General features: G+C 51.3%; 1 protein-coding gene across 1 annotated transcript in view; it reads left to right on the top strand.

The window, feature by feature from the left end:
* The first annotated feature begins 5,448 nt into the window (after window positions 1-5,448).
* The window catches only part of MYOM3 (myomesin 3), a 49,743-nt gene continuing 49,354 nt past the window's right edge, over window positions 5,449-5,837 (top strand). Inside the window, exon 1 of the mRNA XM_088790517.1 lies at window positions 5,449-5,606. The gene's annotated coding sequence lies outside the window, so the exon portion shown is untranslated. The remainder of the gene's footprint in view (window positions 5,607-5,837) is intronic.

The following is a 5,837-nucleotide window of genomic DNA, read 5'->3' as shown; positions in this document are numbered from 1 at the left end:
TTTTTTTTTTTTTTTTTTTAAATCAGACAGCACAGAGAGTAACCCACTACCCCAGTTCAGGTTGGCTTCAGACTGGGCATTTTCTCGTGGGCTCAAATTATCCTGATTTCCTCAGGATTGCTCCAGGCCAAGCCAGAGATGCTGGACTGTCTGGTGGAGGGAGCAAAGGAAGGGATTGCGGAGCCTTCTGGAATCAAGGTCCAGAGACAAATGGAACCTTTTCCCCAAGGTTGTAGTGCAAGCTGTTTTGGGGGTGGCGGCGCTATCCTCAGAGGACCTCCTTTGCACAGAGCCCCCACGTCTGTCTGATCCCACCTGAGGAAAGGGCCCTTCTGTGCTGTCAGAGCGCTGGCACATTCTTTGGATCATTTGCATCTCAGGTGACCCCCATGATGAGGAAATCAAGGCCCAGAGAGGAGAAGGGACTCGCTCAAGGTCCCCCATGGAGGCCATGACACTGTCAGCTCAATTTTTTGTTCTTATGAAGAGAAGGAACTTTCCACACCAGTTTGGATTCTTGGAGGATGAGCCATAAGGAGGGGAGGGCTCCAATGGGGTCCCTGAGGGGCAAGCACCCCCATCACCCTCCTGTCCCAAAGACCTTGTCTGAACGTTTCTGAGAAACGGGACCAAAGTCAGTTGCCTCGGTGTGACCCTTTAGTGTACACTGTCCTCCTTCCTCTGCATCCTCCTCTTCCTCCCCCTCCGCCTCCCTGCGACACAGCACCAGGTGGTGTTATTCTTATCCATTCGTAATTAATATTTAACATCTCTTCGGGTCGCTGGTTTAGACCCAATATCTCTATAACAGATGGGTGGGCCGCCTTCCTGAGCACCCCAGGCCCATTCTCCTCTTAGCAGCCACGAAACTGACACTAATGAAGGCTTCTCCTCCCCTCACACTGCAAACAAGTCTGCTTCCTGTCACTTGGGGTGAACTAGGCCAAAGGTTGACTGTCTTCACCTTGTTTAGTCATGAAAAGCAGCTTAACAGCCAGACTGCTCTCACTAGGTAAATAGGACAGGGCGACCCAGAGTTTTTTTATTAAAAGCCGTAAACACCTACTCCAACTCAAAAGGCCACAAAGCTCTCTAAGCTCCTCCAGGTGACAGATGTCCCAACTACTCCATGATTCTTTGAAGGTGGAGTCTGCGTACCTGAGGAGAGCAGTGAATGGTTCTGCGTCCTGTGATCTTCTTCAGGCTGGCCCTGTCCCCACAGAGGGGCAGGCAACAGGCTGCAGGATCCCTCTCAGGTCTCTGGTCTCCCAGGAAGGCAGTCCAGGCCTGCAGTTACTGTGGGAACCAGCTAGAGGGCAGAGTGTCCCAGGCCTAGGACCTTGGCACTATTGATTGACCCAGGCCTTAACCCCGTTACTGGGAATCTCCTAGGCCCAGTTCCATCCAGCCCAGAGAAAGGTGAGTCTCCAAGGTGTCACCTGCCTCCACAGTCCAGCAGAGCCAAGCCCAGGAGTAAAGCAACAGTAGCAGCCGTAGGAGAGGAGGAAGAACTCAACCATGTAGTCAGGTCGTTTGTATATGTGATCATTTATCCTCTGGGTAACCTTCCAGGTAGGTTGTATGATTGATATTTGCAAAGGAGGAAATGTGGCTCAGGGCAGTGACTTGCCCAGATTTGTTTCCTACACTTGCTTCATCATGAGAATCCCCTGGGGAGCTTATTGAAAATACAACTTCCCCAACCTCAACCTCCTCCCTCTTCCCCAGACCTGTTAATCCACAGCTCCTGGGAAATCTGGATATTTTTTTTAATTTTTTTTTTAAGATTTTATTGGGGAAGGGGAACAGGACTTTATTGGGGAACAATGTGTATTTCCAGGACTTTTTTTTTTTTCCAAGTCAAGTTGTTGTCCTTTCAGTCTTAGTTGTGGAGGGCGCAGCTCAGCTCAAGGTGCCGTGTTCAATCTTAGTTGCAGGGGGCGATGCCCACCATTCTTTGCGGGACTCGAGGGATCGAACTGGCAACCTTGTGGTTGAGAGCCCACTGGGCCATGTGGGAATCGAACCGGCAGCCTTCGGAGTTAGGAGCACGGAGCTCTAACCGCCTGAGCCACCGGGCTGGCCCAGAAATCTGGATTTTTAATAGCGCCTTAGTTTATTTATCTCAGGCAAGTTGAGGGAATAGTGCCCTTATATCAACAGTTTCTCTATCCATCGCCTCAAATCACCTCCCTAGAGTCACCCCCTTTATGCCCCCTTGATGGATGTAGGGGAATTGCAAGGTTACTTGGGTGGCACTTTAACCTACGATGCCTGGAGACCACCAGCCTCCCAAGCCCTGGGCCCCAGGGACATAGCAGGTTGCTTGAGCTTCCACAAGGAGAATAGGGACCATGAGACTGGCGCTCCTCCAGAGTCCCAGGGGGGCCTATCCCTCTATGCCCCTGCCAGGTCAGAGTGTCAGCCTGGACAAAGAGGCTATGGCCAGATGTCAACACCATGGCTTGTCCCCTGTTGCTATCCCCACCCTACCTCCCAGGAAGTGGAACAGACAGAAACAATAAACGGAGGCAGGAATGGACAGAGAGATACAGACAGCCCTCTGCCTTACCTTCTGGTGCTGATGTTGGCAGGACGCAGCCCTGAGCCCCCAGCCCCCAGCTTAGTCCCTGGCTGCTTGAGTCCGTTTTTCCTTCCCACTCTAAAGAGAAAGGGGCATAAGGAAGATACATTTTCACCTGTAGGTGCGAGAAGAACAGTAACTGGAATTAACTGTAGTGCCGAAATGACAGAGGGAGGGAAGGGAGACTAAAGTGGTGAGAAGGGAAGTAGTGTGAAGAAAGGCTGGGGCCATACAATTCTCTGCTTGGCCACCAGGTGGCCATCGGCCAAAGACAGTTTGGTTGCTGTCTGAATAAATGGCGTGGAGCTTCAGGGTAGTTGGTAGGTGAAATGGGGTTCAAAGCACCGTCCTCAATGTTCCTAAGTCCAGGGAAGGCAATTAAAAGGAGAAGAGAAGGAAAGGGGAGAAAGAAGGAACTATTTTGAGGAGTATTAGCCATGAATCAGGTACTATACCAGACATTTTATGCATAGTTAACCTCATAACTGTTCTGCAAGATAGGTATTTGTTCATTCATAAACACGCATAAACCGAGGGCCCAGTTGTATGCCAGGCACTGTTCTTGGAGTTAGGGATACAGTGAACAAGACAGGCAAGCAAGTTCCCTGTTGTCTTAGAGCTTATTTCCAATTTACTGATAAAGAAACTAAGGCCCAGAAAGGAGGCTAAGTTCCCCACACTAGTGAGTACAGGTACCAGAGGTTGGGATTAAAACCAATATAACTCGAAGTCTAACCTCTGCTCAGCCTTATGATCTGAAGATTGGCTGTGTTCACAGTAAGACACGTCAGGATATCCCTGAGGGGGTCATCCCAGTAAGGAGTGAGGGTATCGTTAGGGCTTGGTCAGCAAAGGGGTATATGGGAATCCCTCACCCAGAAGGGCATGCAGTTATTGGTGGGGCTCTTTCATTTAGCAAACGTCCATTGGGTGCCAAGCACTGTGCTACAGGCTGTGCATTTCCTAGTTGAATCTTTCCAATGAGGCTGTAAGGCAAGCATCATTGGCCTCACTATACAGATAACAAGAATGGTTACGTGACTTACCCAAGGTCATACAGCTAGTAAGTGGTGGCACCTCCACCAGGCTGCCTTATGTGTGTTTTGGCGGGCGGGGGGAGGGTGTGTTACAGGACTAGTTTAAATGTCTGTCTCCAGCTGGATTGGAGGCTCACGTCCCTCTTTGCTGTATATACACACTCATCCCTCACAACGAATATATGAATGTGGGTCTTGGAAAGCCCCTGGGTTGGCTCAGTACAATATGGGCGAGAGCCACCAAGTGTTCTCCCCCAAAGATGCTCTTCTTAACACTGCAGCCAGGGAGGAAGCGGGGATGCTTAGAAAGGGGCTTTCAAAGACGGCAGGAGACCCTTTTCACGAAGATGGCGCCGAAAGCGAAGACGGAAGCAAGCCCCTGCGCCTCCCAAAGCCGAAGCAAAGGCTTTGACAGCAAAGCAAGCAGTCCTGAAAGGCATCCACAGCCACAGAAGAAAAGAAGATCCGCATGTCACCCACCTTCGGGAGGCCCAAAACACTGCGGCCGAAGGCAGCCTAAACATCCTGGGAAGAGCGCCCCCAAGAGGAACACGCTTGACCACTACGCCATCACCAAATTCCCTCTGACTACAGTCAGCCATGAGGAAGAGAGAAGCCAACAATACACGTGTGTTCCTTGTGGATGTCAAGGCCACCAAGCACCAGATGAAACAGGCTGGGAAGAAGCTCAGCACCGTGATCAGGCCTGATGGAGAGAAGAAGGCACATGTTCCACTGGCTCCTGACTATGATGCTTTGGATGTTGCCAACAACATTGGGATCCTCTAAACTGAGTCCAGCTGGCTAATTCTAAATACAAAATTTCTTCACTGTAAAAAAAAAAAAAAAAAAAAAAAAGACAGCAGGAAACAGAATTTGGCTCAAGAGCTCGCTTATGTGCTCCCTCTCTACAGTGAGTAGTCCCGAGGCACTAGGAAGAGTGATAGGCAGAGAGTTGCTGGCCCCCGGAGGCCCCAGGAGGCCCCAGGAGGATGGGGGGGGGCGGGGGGAGCTGTGTTCTCTGGCCCGGAGCTGGCACAGCCTTCCCCAAACCTTCTCATCCCCTGAGGCCTGGCTCAGATGTACCTTCCTGATCACCCCCTGTTGTAACTGCCTACCCCTCGCCCCATCTAGATTCCTTCACATCATGGGTCTTACCTTCTTCTGCGCTCTTAGTACCCACCAGGCCTGGCAAAGGGCAAGTGGAAACAATGTGAAGGGGAAAGAATTGAGATAGGGGAGAGGGGTACAGCAAAGCCTGAGAAATTTGAATAGTGAAGAAGAGATGGCTTCCCCCATTCCCCTCCTGCCTGTGCTATGCTCTCATTTACCCATGACCATGGCCAGGCAGAGGCTGGCTCACAAGCTGTGGGGGGTGATAGAGCAGCCACATACTTCCATTTCAGCCAGTGATAACTTATGAGCACTAAAGATTCATTTGTAGGTCACATGCTTTCCACTGTCTTCCTGAAGACTGGGTGCCCAGTCTCACTGTCTCCATTTTTCAGAAGGGGAATCAGATGAGAGAAACTGGGCATCTTGTCCTAGGCACCAGTCAGTGGGGGGAGAATTCAGATCAGAACGCCCGGCAGCTGGGGAAACCACCCTTATCTGCTTTGCATACAACCAAGCCTCAGCTGTTACCTTTTTTCCACTTTCATAGAGTTGGGCCGAAGGGACCCGGGTGGGGGGAAGAGCAGTCCGAGGAAAGCCAGGGTGGGGGTAGGGACAGCTCCACCTGTTGCTGCCGCCTGAGCAATGCTGGACGGAGGGAACGACCCCTCCCTCTACCCCCCCACCCCCATAGTCCTCATCCATTGTCATCACACTGTCTCAGCGCTGCTATATTTAAGGCCCATGCAGTCTCCAGGATCGCATTCTTCTCCCCGTTGCCGCTGAGCCCAGGGCAAGAAGACACCGAGGATCATCTTTTCCTCTGGAATCTTCTCCCCAGAGACGCTTAAGTGGGCACAGCTCCTTCTTCTGTGAGTCAATTCCAGGGATCAGGGTGGCGAGGAAAACCTCCAGAAAGTGAGACCCTCACTTCCCATTGGGAAGTGGTGTGTGTGTGTGTGTGTGTGTGTGTGTGTGTGTGTGTGCTGGGAGATTTGAAAAGGAAAGGTAGATGTATGCTTAGGCAGCACCCAAGTGAACATGAGAGGGGACCCTAGAAATCCCTGCCCCATCCCACTCTTCTGTGTGGCCCTGGGTCTTCT

The sequence above is a fragment of the Rhinolophus sinicus genome, chromosome 14 (genome assembly GCF_057876585.1).
Source record: "Rhinolophus sinicus isolate RSI-liver-muscle chromosome 14, RSI-T2T, whole genome shotgun sequence".
Taxonomy (NCBI): domain Eukaryota; kingdom Metazoa; phylum Chordata; class Mammalia; order Chiroptera; family Rhinolophidae; genus Rhinolophus; species Rhinolophus sinicus.
The sequence above is the reverse complement of the archived record's forward strand: the minus strand, read 5'-3'. Positions and strand labels throughout refer to the sequence as shown.